Source organism: Zalophus californianus, chromosome X (assembly GCF_009762305.2).
Source record: "Zalophus californianus isolate mZalCal1 chromosome X, mZalCal1.pri.v2, whole genome shotgun sequence".
In the NCBI taxonomy this organism is placed as follows: domain Eukaryota; kingdom Metazoa; phylum Chordata; class Mammalia; order Carnivora; family Otariidae; genus Zalophus; species Zalophus californianus.
Genome location: NC_045612.1, coordinates 109,342,129 through 109,355,876, shown reverse-complemented (window position 1 = coordinate 109,355,876; position 13,748 = coordinate 109,342,129). Strand labels below are relative to the sequence as shown.

At 38.6% G+C, this 13,748-nt stretch overlaps 1 non-coding gene across 1 annotated transcript; it reads right to left on the bottom strand.

The window, feature by feature from the left end:
• Nucleotides 1–10,361: 10,361 nt before the first annotated feature.
• LOC113931605 lies at nucleotides 10,362–10,468 on the bottom strand. The gene has a single exon (XR_003522772.1). It is a non-coding gene; the product is annotated as a U6 spliceosomal RNA (small nuclear RNA).
• Nucleotides 10,469–13,748: the final 3,280 nt, after the last annotated feature.

Genomic DNA, 13,748 nt, shown 5'->3' with positions numbered 1-13,748 from the left:
TTTAATGTATTGTTGAATTTGATTTGCTAATATTTTGTTGAAGATTTTTGCATCTATGTTCATCGGGGATATTCTTCTATATTTTTCTCTTCTTTTTGGTATTGTCTTTGGTTAGGCTATCAGGGTAATAGTGGCCTCATAGAATGAATTTGGAAGTATTCCTTCTTCTTCTGTTTTTTAGAATAGTTTGAGAAGGATAGATATTAACTCTTCTTTATTTTTCTTTTTTTTTAAGATTTTATTTATTTATTTGACAGAGAAGGATACAGCAAGAGAGGGAACACAAGAAGGGGGAGTGGGAGAGGAAGAAGCAGGCTTCCCACTGAGCAGGGAGCCTGATGTGGGGCTTGATCCCAGAACCCCGGGATCATGACCTGAGACGAAGGCAGATGCTTAACGACTGAGCCACCCAGGCACCCCTTAGCTCTTCTTTAAACGTTTGGTAGAATTCACCTGTGAATCTATCTGGTCCTGAACTTTTGTTTATTGGGAGTTCTCTGATTATTAATTCAATTTTGTTACTAATAATCAGTCTGTTTAGATTTTCTATTTATTCCTGACTCAGTCTTGGAAGATTGTATGTTTCTAGGCATTCATCCATTTCTTCTAGGTTGTTCAATTTGTTAGTATATAATTTTTCATAGTAGTCTGTTGTAATCCTTTGTATTTCTGTAGTATCAGTTGTAACTTCTATTTCTTTTCTGGTTTAATTTATTTGAGTCCCCTCTCTTTTTTCTTGAGTCTGGCTAAGGGTTTATCAAGTTTGTTTATCTTTTCAAAGAATCAGGTCTTAATTTCATTGATCTTTGTTTTTTTTAATCTCTATTTCATTTATTTCCACTATGATCTTTATTATTTTTTCTTCCTTCTATTAACTTTAGGCTTTGTTCTTTTTCTAGTTCCTTTAGGTGTTAGGTTAGATTGTGTATTTAAGATTTTTCTTGTTTCTTACTTATGGCTATAAACTCTGTTAGAACTGCTTTTGCTGGGGTGCCTGGGTGGCTCAGTCATTAAGTGTCTGCCTTCGGCTCAGGTCATGATCCCAGGGTCTTGGGATCGAGCCCCGCAAGGGTCCTGGGATCGAGCCCCGCATCGGGCTCTCTGCTCCATGGGAAGCCTGCTTCTCCCTCTCCCCCTGGTTGTGTTCCCTCTCTCACTGTGTCTCTCTCTGTCAAATAAATAAATAAATAATCTTAAAAAAAAAAAGAACTGCTTTCGCTATGTCCCAAAGATTTTATACCATTGTGTTATTATTTTCATTTTTCTCCAGGTATTATTTTATTTCTTTCATTGATCCTATTGGTTGTTTAGTACCATACTGTGTTGCCTCCATATGTTTGTGTTTTTTCCAGTTTTCTTGTAATTGATTTCTAATTTCATAGCATTGTAGTTGGAAAAGATGCTTGATATGATTTCATTTTTCTTAAATTTATTGAAACTTGTTTTGTGGCCTAACATGTGACCTATCCTGGAAAATGTTCCATGTGCACTTGAAAAGAATGTAAATTCTGCTGTTTTGGGATGGAATGTGCTGTAATATATTTCTTAAGTCCATCTGGTCTAATATGTCATTCAAAGCCACTGTTTACTTACTGATTTTCTCACTGGATGATCTATCCATTGGTGTAAGTGGGGTGTTAAAGTCCCCACTATTGTATTACTGTCAGTTTCTCCTTTGTGTCTGTTAATATTTGCTTTATGTATTTAGGTGGTCCTATGTTGGGTGTATAGATATTTACAATTGTTATATCTTCTGGTTGGATTGATCCCTTTATCAGTATGTAACGCCCTTCTTTGTCTCTTGTTACACTCTGTTTTAATGTCCATTTTGCCTGATTTAAGTATTTCTGCCCCATTTTTTTTTGCCTTCATTTGTATGGAATATGTTTTTCCATCCCTTCACTTTCAGTCTGTATATCTCTTTAGGTCTGAAGTGAGTTTCTTGTAGACAGCATATATGTGGGTCTTGTTGTTGTTGTTGTTGCTATTATTATTGTTTTTATCCATTCAGTCACCCTCTGTCTTTTGATTGCAGCATTTAGTCCACTTACATTTAAAGTAATTACTGATAGGAATGTACTTACTGCCCTTTTGTTAATTGTCTGGTTATTTTGTAGCTCTTCTCTATTCTTTTCTTCTTCTCTTGTTCACTTCCCTTGTGATTATGTGACTTTCTTTAGTGTTATGCTTGGATTCCTTTCTATTTTTTGTGTATTATTGGTTTTTTATTTGTGGCTCTATGAGGTTCATATATAACATTCTATGTATATAGCAGTCTATATTAAGTGGATGGCTGCTTAAGTTTGAACACATTCTAAAAGCACTGCATTTTTACTCACCCATCCACATTTTAGGTATATGATGTTATATTACACATCTTTATATTTTATCTATCTCTTAACTAATTTTTGTAGATAGAATTGATTGTAGTTATTTTATCTTTTAACCTTTATATTAGCTTTGTAACTGATTGATCTACTTACTACCTTTACTATATATTTGCTTTTACTGGTGAAATTTTGTCCTTTCATTAGTCTATCACTTCTAGTTATGACCTTTTCTTTTCTTTTTATTTTTTAAAGATTTTATTTATTTATTTGAGAGAAAGTGAGCAAGAGAGCATACGCAGGGAAGCGGCAGAGGGAGAGAGAGAAACAGCCTCACCGTTGATCAGGGAGCCCATTGCAGGGCTTGATCCCAGGACCCCAAGATCATGATCTGAGCTGAAGGCAGTCGCTTAACCAACTGAGCCACCCCGGCATCCCTGGCCTTTTTTCTGCTTTAACGTTTCTTGTAAGGCCCGTTGAGTAGTGATGAACTCCTTTAACTTTTGTTTATCTAGGAAACTCTTGATCTTTCCTTCAATTCTGAATGATAACCTTGCTGGTTGTATGTTTTTTGCCTTTTAGGGCTTTGACTGTATCATGCCCCTCCCTCTTGGTCTACAAAGTTTCTGCTGAAAAAAAATCAGCTGATAACCCTATAGGGTCTTTCTTGTACATAACTGTTTGCTTTTTTCTTGCTGCTTTTAAGATTATCTTTAATTTTTGATATATTAATTATGTGTCTTCATATGGACCTCCTTGGGTTCATCTTGTTTGGGGTTTTCTGTGCTTCCTGGACCTGGATGTCTGTTTCCTTTCCCAGGTTAGGGAATTTTTCAGCTATTATTTCTTTTTTTTTAATTTAAATTTTTTTTAAATTTTTATTTATTTGACAGAGAGAGACACAGTAAGAGAGGGAACACAAGCAGGGGGAGTGGGAGAGGGAGAAGCAGGCTTCCCGCCGAGCAGGGAGCCTGATACAGGGCTCAATCCCAGGACCCTGGGATCATGACCTGAGCCGAAGGCAGATGCTTAACAACTGAGCCACCCAGGCACCCCTCAGCTATTATTTCTTCAAATAATTTTTTTGCCCCTTTTTCTCTCTTTTTCTGGGACCTCTGTAATATGAATGTTAGTACACTTGATGGTGTTGTACACACCCTTTAATCTATCATTATTTTTTAAAAAGATTTTACTTTTTTATTTGAGACAGAGAGAAAGAGATTGAGAGCACAAGTGGGGGGAGGGGTGGAGGGAGAGGGACAAGCAGACTCCCTGCTGAGTGCGGAGCCTGACTCCATCCCAGGACCCTGAGATCATGACCTGAGCTGAAGTCAGATGCTTAGCTGACTGAGCCACCCAGGTGGCATCATTTTTAAAAATTGCTTTTTCTTTTTGCTATTCAGCTTGGATGCTTTCCATTGCCTTATCTTCCAGATGACTGATTTGTTCCTCTGCATACTGTAAACTGCTGTTGATTCCCTCTAGTGTGTTTTTCATTTCAGTTATTGTATTCTTCAGCTTTGATTGGTTCTATTTTATATTTTCTATCTCTTTTGAAGTTCTCACTCTTCTGTCAAGTTCAGTGAGTATCTTTATGACCATTACTTTGAACGCTTTATCAGGTAGATTGTTTATCTCTATTTTGTTTAGTTCTTTTTCTGAGATTTTTGTCTTGTTCTTTTGTTTGGAACATACTCCTCTGTTTCCTCATTTTTGTCTGACTCTTTGTGTTTGTTTCTTTGTATTAAGTAGGTCAGCTACATCTCCTAGTCTTGAAGGTAGTGGCCTTATTTAGAAGGTATCTTGTGGGGCCCAGTAGTCCAGTCTCCCCTGGTTACCAGAACCAGGCTACAACTGCTAAGGTTGTGCTGGTGGGCAGGACTGATTCCCCCCTCTCTGATTTCCCAGGGCAGGAGTCACTTTGGAGGGGTGCAGTACCACTGGGGCTGCCTGCCTGGTGTAGTTGGGTGGTAGCTGCTTTGGGGGAATGCCAGTCCCAGCTGGGACTGCCCACCAGGTATGGCAGGGCAGGAGTTGCCTTGGAGAGGCACCTGTCATGGCAGGTCTGCAGGTGAATGCCATGGTGGGGTAATAGGTGCTTGCAAGGTGGGTGGAGAGTATCACAACTGGCTTCCACAAGTATCTGGCTAGCTACACTGAAGGAGGGTAAGATAAATAGTGCCTCCCCAAACTTCCATTTCCAGAGAAAGCTCCTAAAGATCCTTTCCCCTCCAGAACATTCGCTAAAGTTAGTCAATAAATCTTTATATATAACCCATGTGCTTTTTAAACTGCTTCATCTGTTCTGGGTCCTGACCAAGTATTAGTGTGCTGGCTCTTTGAGAGTGGAGACTCAGTTTCCTATAGCCTTCTAACTCTCACAGAGTTAAGCCCTGCTGATTTTCAAAGTCAGACATTATGGGGGCTCATCTTCCCAGTGCAGGTCTCCAGGGCTGGGGGTGCCCAATGTGGGGTGTGGTCCCTTGCTCCTCAGAGATGACTTCTGTGTCTGTAATGTCCCTCCCTCTTGTGGGTCACCATGTCAGAGGTCTGGTTCTCAGCTGTGTCTCTGTGCCTCCTACTCTTCTTGATGTGGTCTTCTCTTTTTGTCTTTATCTATGGAAGATCTGTTCTGCCAGCCTTCAGGTCATTTTCAGAGTGAGTTGCATTATATGCATTTATAGCTTTGTTTTGTCTGTGGGAAGAGGTGAGCTCAGAATCCTCCTACTCTCCCATCTTTCTGGGATCCTCCTATTAATACCTATTTCTTTCATTGATTCATGGAAATCTGCAGCTTTTACTAAGGTTTTGGTTAACTTCTTACAGTTTTTCATTATTTTATATTTCTTCATTTAAAAAACATTTAAATATATTTCACAGTAATTTAAAGGCACTTAAGACCATCTCATTGGATCCTTTACACCCCTTCCTTCCTTCCTCCAATTATTCATTTATTTAACATTAATTGAGTTAATATGCTGGTTTTATACTAGACGTGAGGACAGAGAAATAAATAAAACCTAGACCCAATTTCTCAAGATTCCTTCAACATCTTCAGTATGTTTCTAATCTAGAACAAAGAGTTTCATGACATGGAACAGAGTTTTAAAGAATGTGTAAAGCTGTGCCAGAAAAGTCTTTGACTTAAATAACTTAATTTCTTTTTTAGTGGATATGATAATTTTGGTCAAGAGAACCTACCCATTGTTCCTCAAGCTTCTGTAAGGCCAGCCCTGCTACCTTCTATAAAATACATTAGAGTAATATTTACTGACTCATGAGCAGGGTAGTTGTGAGAAACATCACAATATTTATTGTCAGGTCTCATTCAGAAGAGAAATTGTTACTGGAAGTAGTACTTTTGGGAAATGGTTTTTGTCAGGCTAAGTTATTTGTTCTATAACATCTTGTGCTAAACCTGAAAGTAATAGACAAGTATTCAAAGTGAATCTGAATATTTTTTTTCTTTTATCAATATTAATGGCATTACTTCCTATGGACATTTGAAAACATTTAACTTTTTATCATAAATAATGGAAATATAGATTTATTTGTATAATTTAAAAAATTAAATAAATGTTTGTTACTAAATATTAAAAGAAGAAAGTGAAAGTGGTTGTTTTAATTAGGGACTTCTTTGTTCACCATAAGTGGTTGTCCAAAGCTTGGACTTTGAATTTCTATTTCATATGTTTCTTAAAAATATGAAGAATGAAACTATGTATTCTTTTCAAAGAACATTTAAAAAGCATGATGTTCCTTGTTTGGGGAAAAAAGCATTGTTAGTGAAAAGCAAATAATTTGTATGATAATTTTGCCTAAACTTCTGTTAATTGAATGCCATTCTAAAATTTACTAGAGAGGGACACCTGGGTGGCTCAGTCAGATGAGCGGCTGCCTTCAGCTCAGGTCATGATCCCAGCCAGGGTCCTGGGATCGAGTCCCAACATTGGGCTCCTTGCTCAGCGGGGAGCCTGCTTCTCCCTCTCTCTCCCTCTGCTTGCGCTCTCTGTGTCAAATAAATAAAATCTTAAAAAAAATAAAATAAAATTTATTAGAGAAACTTTAACTTGAAAAAAATTAGTTTTAAGCCATGAAGGACTATATTAATAGGAAATGTTATACCTCACAATAACAATTTAAAGGAATTTTAGGGCTAAAATTATTATAAAGTGATTTCATAGACTTAGTTTGCTTAAATGAGCAAGGCTGTGAATGAGAAAATATGAATAATAAATGTTCTCCTTCAAAGAGAGGAAGAATGGGAAGATAGAAGAGATCCCTCATTTTCAGTTTTTTTGTTCACCATTTGGTGTGCAGTCCTCCAGGGGATAGGACCAGTAGTCCCATTATTTGTAAGAATATTAATATAAAAATCTGAGAAATTAAGAAAAACACTGAAATGTTAAAACTGAATTTAAAAAATTCATATACGCCCATGATTAAATAGTGTATTAGTTATCTATTGCTACACAATATTACCACAAAGTTAGAGGCTTAACACAGGACACATTTATTATTTCACACTTTCTGTGGGTCAGGAGTCTGGGCATGGCTTAGCTAAATGCTCTGCTTTAGGGACTCACAGAGGTTCAATCAAGGTGTCAGTCAAGGTTGTGCTTGCATCTGCTCCCAAGCTTTGTGGTTATTGGCAGTTTTTCATTCCTTGCAGGCTGCTGGACTGAGGGTCTCCGTTTCTTGCTGGCTGTTAGCCAGAGGCTGCCCTCAGTTCTTTGTCAAGTGGCTCTCTCCGTAAGTGGTTCACAGCCTGCAGCTGGCTTCTTTAGAGCTAGCAAGGGAGAAATTCTCCTTCTAAGACTGCCATCAGTCATACATATATAACCATATATATGTAATCATGTGCATCCTGCCATCTTTGCCATACACTACTGGCTAGAAGTAAGTCATGATTCCTTCCACTTTCAGGAGGGGAGCACACAGGAACATGAACACCAGGAGGTAGGGATCATGGGAACCACCCTAGAGTCTATCTGCCTCAATATGTATATTTTTCTAACTGTATCCAGTGAAATGGCCTAAAAGCAATGTTACCCCAGTAATGAACACCCCTAAGTGCTCAGGTTGTGGTCTCTGAAAACTATTCCCCACTAAAGTACAACTGGACCTTTTGGAGAAATAGCTTATTCCAAGGCTGGAACAGGGAAAATACAAGAAAAGCCAGGGATATTTTTTTGTGCTATAAATAAATAAAGTTCTTAAAGATTACTGGGGTTATGTTCCACCGGCTATTGTCATGACATTTAGAGCATTATAAAGACCAACGGTGGCAATGAGTTCAAACAGATGGACTCTGAAAATTCACTGTTTGAGGAAGCTGTTGAATTAACTACTTACTATGAAAATTCATAATTATAATGGTAAAAAAATTAAGCATTTTATCCTGCCTTTCCGGTAGAATTTGTATTTCATGTAACCAAATATCCCCCCAGATGAAGGAATGCTCTACTTCACAGGTGAATGCTAATTAGTAAATGCAGAAGAGATGATAGATTTTGAAAAACATCACAATCTTGAATGAAATTACCATAATTATAATGATCATAACACCATATCTACAGGTGTTAAAATGGTTAATGGGAACTGGATTTTTTAAAAAAGATTTTATTTTTAATTAATCTTTATACCCAAATAGGACTTGAACTCACATACCTTACATCAAGAGTCACATGCTCTACCAACTGAACCAGCCAAGCACCCTCGAACTGGATATTTTTAAAATGCAAAAAGAACAATGGTCACTTCCTAGTTTCAGGGCAAAAATATAACTGTAAAATGGAGTGATTAGGCAATCATCACCTTAATCCAGTGGTCAGTCTCAACATCATTAATGGATTAACCATATATTCCGTGTTTTCTGATGTGATTCAACCTGAATGCCCATCACCTATAAAGAATTCTAGCCAAAAATGTTTAGTAAAAATGTTACAGCAAATACAGGGATAAAAGGACAAACTAAGGGACACCTGCGTGGCTTAGTCATTAAGCGTCTGCCTTTGGCTCGGGTCATGATCCCAGGGTCCTGGGATCGAGCCCCTCATCGGGCTCCCTGTTCCGTGAGAAGCCTGCTTCTCCCTCTCCCACTCCCCCTGCTTGTGTTCCCTCTCTCGCTATGTCTCTCTCTCTGTCAAGTAAATAAATAAAATCTTAAAAAAAAAAAAAAAAGGACAAACTAAATAGCACCAGAGGTAGAAACTAAGTGAACCAAAAGGTGACATATTCTTCAAAGCAACTGTAGAACCGTCTCTTTAATAGTCAACATCATAACAAAAGGGACCTAATAATCAGATGCCATGGGTGGTCCTCAAATAGATCCTGTTATGGACCAAACAACTGTTAAGGGCATTTTTGTGTCATTTGGGAAATTTTTAATGTAGTCTAGATATTTGATGAAATGGACATAAGGAGTTTGTAGACTTAAAAAGAGCAGGTTATAGGGCACCTGGGTGGCTCAGTTGGTTAAGCGACTGCCTTCAGCTCAGGTTATGATCCTGGAGTCCCTGGATCGAGTCCCGCATCGGGCTCCCTGCTCGGCAGGGAGTCTGCTTCTCCCTCTGACCCTCCCCCCTCTCATGTGCTCTCTCTCTCTCATTCTCTCTCTCTCAAATAAATAAATAAAATCTTTTTTAAAAAGCAGGTTATAAAACAGCATGTGATTCAACTGTGATTCATTTTTGTAAGAAGTACACACAGATGCACAGATACATATAATGGTATAGGAAAAGATCTGGAAGTACAGGTACCAAGGTGTTAACAATGCTGGATCTCTGGGGGGGGGGCAGGAATGTTTATGAGTTTCTTATTGTTGTTGTAATGAATTACCACAAATTTAGTGCCCTAAAACAACACAAATTTATTCTCTTACAGTTTTGGAGGTCAGAAATATGAAGAGGCTTTTGGGACTAAAATCAAGGTGTCTGCAGGGTTGGTTCCTTTTGGAAGTTCTAGGAGAGAATCCATTGTTTGTGTCTTCCAGTTTCTTGAGGCTGAGGCTGCCTGCATTCCTTGACTCTCGTTACAACACTCCAATACATGCTCTTATTGTCACATCACTTGCTCTGTCTTCTGACCCTCCTGGCTCCCTTTCCTAAGGACCCTTGTGATTACCTTGGGCCCACTTGGACAATCCAGGCTAGCTACCCATTTCAAGATCCTTCACTAGTCACATCTGCAAAGTCCCTTTTGCCATGTAAGGTAACATTCACAGGTTCCAGGAAATCAGATCGTGGACATCTTTGAGGGGAGCCATTATTCTGTCTACCATAGAATGTTATGTTTTTTTCTTTATTTTTGTTTATATACTTTGTATTTTTATATAATGTGGATGTATTACTTAAAATATATTAGTTAAAAATAGAAAAGTGTTATAGTTTAATATCAGGTGATATGAAATGTGGTTATTTATAAACTTTAATTTGGCTCCGTGTGAAGTTTGAGCTTCACATTCAGTTATTTTCTCACTTTGTATTTATACCAAATCAGAAAATTCACATTCACAAACATCGCCAGAAATGGCAGCAAGTGTTTGGTAACTGGGTCAGAGACTTTTGTATGTTGGATTGAATAAGAATCCATAAATTGAGAAGTAATTTCTTCCATCCATAAATTGAGAAGTAATTTCTTCCATCGAGTGTTGCCTCCAGACGCTAAGTGGATGAAATATCAAACTCAAATTCTGCAAGGATGAATGTTTCACCTTAGGAGACTATCACTAGGGGCAGTACCGTCCGAGAGTATGCTTTGAAAACATGTGGGGTTACTATGGTTGTTGCAGTGATTGACGGGAACCCCCTGGCTGGGGATTAGTTAGTTGGGCAGAAGCCAAGAATGTCATATGTCCTTCAATGCATGTGACTTTCTTACAAGGATGAATTTTCCTACATCTTATGTAATTTCAAACATCCCCCTAGGCATTCATGTGTATGAAAAACTTAGTTGTAATCATCTGAACCTAAACCTGACCTCATTTTGCATGTAAACTCAATGTACTTTTTTCTCTCTCTAAAATTTATTTTTAAAAATATGGGATGCTTTTTACAAATTTGCATGTCATTCTAGTGCAGGGGCCATGCTTATCTTCTCTGTATAATTCCAATTTTAGTATATTGCTGCTGAAGTGAGCATAACTCAAAGTATTTTTTGCATGGTTTTAATATCCTGGAATTTTCCAGGAACGGAACTACTGTGTAAATTGAAAGGAGCGTGTGTTGTTTTGTTTGGAACTTTCCCAAGAATGGCTTAATGTTTTAGAAAATCATGCCAGTGACATCAATGCCATTTATGGGCTGTGCTAGATATCTTCCATTTGCCCTTCCAGATTCACTCCATCCTCTCTACCTGCTCTGTGTCATAGGAGGGGGCAGTATCAATAGGTTTCTTTGCCCTTCAGCTTCTGGATAGGTTCACTCAATGAAAAGCATGGGCAGGAAATCTGGAAGTTGAAAGGAGAGTGAGGTGTGCCACTTGAAATGACCATCAGGAAGTGAGTGTCGTCTGATCCATGGAAACACTAAAATAGGAAGTGACAACAGTATTCCAGTAGAAAATGGTAACGCTGTATATACGTGATTGAGTCCAAGCTGTCAGAAGGCACAAGTAAAGTGCATGACGCGATATTTTAAACTCCCATGGTACTTGCTTCTACTGATTTACTTCTCCCCTAACCTAAGTTTATGACTTCCCAGAGAGTTCTCTATGACTGATTAACAGAGAAAAAGCACAGGCCTGGTTTACACATGGTTTGCTGGCACCAGCTTAAAAATGGATGTATTCTAGCCCCTGAAAGATGGTGGTGAAGCAAAATATTCCTGGGAGCAAAACTTTGGGCAGGACCTCTTATTGCCTGCTTCATGTGGAAGGATAGATAGTCTGCTTTCTCTCTGGGCATGCTATTGTTGGAAGATGCTGTCACAGCCCAGAGCCACACAGCTTGTTATTTCATAGGCCTGGAACGTAAAATCCAGACCACTCTACTTGAGTCCTTTCCCAGGGCTTTGTTTGTAGGGAGCTGCCTTGAGGGATGAGGTGATATCTCCTTCTCAACAAATTAGAGGCTTGCTCTAGAAGATGTGAATTCCCCCAAGGCCAGTATTACTCAGCTGCAATGCAAAATATATACACAGTGTGTCCACTGGGCCCCTCGGCATGGCCCCTGTGGGACGTGGGGAGTGGGGAACCCATACAAATATGCTGATGATGCTCAGACTGCTTACCATGCTGCTGGCATCCAGTAAATGGAAACAGGCTACTTCATTAGCTTGTAAGTAGGAGAAAAATCTCAAACCCCAATGAATATTTATTAGACACTTTGCAATTAGTTTTATAAGCCTTTTCGATAGGTATGTGACTTGTACCTGATTTTGCATTGAGGGATGCAACTCAGAATTGTTCCTCTGTAGTTTGGGTCCCTTAGGGAAAATTTTTGCCACTTTTATGTTTGAATGACTTATTTTTTGTTTTGTTCAGGCATACTCCACTGACAGAGGTGTTACTGCACATCTGCTGGAAAAAACAGGTAAGTTTCAATGACTTCATGAAATTATTTGAAAAGTTTCGTGGCAACAGTACTAAGGACTAGAGGTAAATGGGTTGCCAATATAATAAATCAGAAATTCAGATATTACCAGTTTTTGCTGTTCACACTGTAGGATGGATAACATTCCATGGTAATATTCCAATTGTTTATAGTTCCATTTTGCCCTTTTCCTTTCCATAGTAAGTTTTAATCTTCTGAGATCTGTCTTTATTTCTTTTGGTTCTAAATAATGGAATTTCAGCATTTGGTCTGGGAAACCACAGGCTGTCCTAACTGCCGGTGTAAGAAATCCCAGCAACAGAGTAAGATGATTTTCTGGTTTCTTAATATGTCCTTGAAAATGTTATTACTAACAAAGGGGTCTTGTAAGACATCTGGAACTCAAAACTTCTGGCTTGTTCTGTGAACATAACTTTGGCCTTAATAAGCCTGTAATTCTTTTTGTTTGTATTACTTAATAATGTGTTTCCCTGGTAATGATATTTAAATTGCCATCCCCATGTCCTAAAAGCTATGAATACCTATGAGTTTTCTTTAATAGCTAAGGAAAATTTATGTGCACACACAAACTTGTATGCAAATGTTTATAGCAGCTTTATTCATCAGAAACTACCAGATGTCCTTCAACATGTGAATGGGTAACAAACTGGCACATGCATACAGTGGAGTACTTAGTCAGTGATAAGAAGGAAAGATCTACTATTCACTTGACACGAATGAATCTTTTTTCTTAGTGGTACAATATATATAATACAAACATGGATGAATTGTAAATGCATTTTGCCAAGTGAAGGAAGCCAGATTCTAAGACCCCGAAGTATTGTATAGTGCCATTCATAAGGCATTGTGCAAAAGGCAAAACTATAGGGAAATGTATTAGTTTCCCACTGCTGCTATAAAAAGTTACCACAAACTTGGTTGCTTACAACCACACAAATTTAGTCTCTTACAGTTCTGGAGGCCAGAAGTAAAAAATCGGTTTCACTAGGCTAAAGTCAAGGGGCTGTAGGACTGGTTCCTTCTGGAGGCTCCAAGGGAAGATTCATTTCCATAACTTTTCTGGTTTCTGGAGGCTGTCTGTATTACATAGCTTGTGACTCCTTCCTCACATCACTCCAACCTCTTGCTTCCATCCTCATGTCTCCTACTACCTCCTTTGACTGTCTTGCTGCTCTCCTTTAAGGACCTTTGTAATTACATTTAGGACTCACCTGGATAATCCAGGATAATCTCCCCATGGCGAAATTCTTAATCACATCTGCAAAGTCTCTTTTACCATGTGATGTAACATTCACAGGTTGGAGGGATTAGGACTTGCATATTTTTTCAGGTTGTTATTCAGTCTACCACAGGATGGAAAGCAGAGCAGTGGTTGCCAGGGATTGTGGGAGAGGGAAAGGTTGAGTATATAATGGGCTGTACAAGGGTGGGGTAGATATATATGACTCTACAGTTGTTAAAAACCCATAGAATGGGGGCACCTGGGTGGCTCAGTGGTTGGGCATCTTCCTTCGGCTCGAGTCATGGTCCCGGGGTGCTGGAGTCGAGCCCTGCATTGGGCTCCCTGCTCAGCGGGAAGCCTGCTTCTCCCTCTTCCGCTCCCCGTTTGTGCTCCCTCTCTTGCTGTGTCTCTCTGTCAAATAAATAAATAAAATCTTAAAAAAAAAACAACAACATAGAATGTTACACCACCAAGAATGAACTTTACTGTTTGCAAATTTTTAAAAATCCATCTGATTGTCAGTGATTCTGGGATGGAATGCAGCATGTGACAAAAGAATCTAATGATATCAAAACTGTATGGTATAACTTTGTTGAAGAGGGTAGGGGGGAATGTTAAATAACTTTGAAAAACTGTTTTTAAGTTT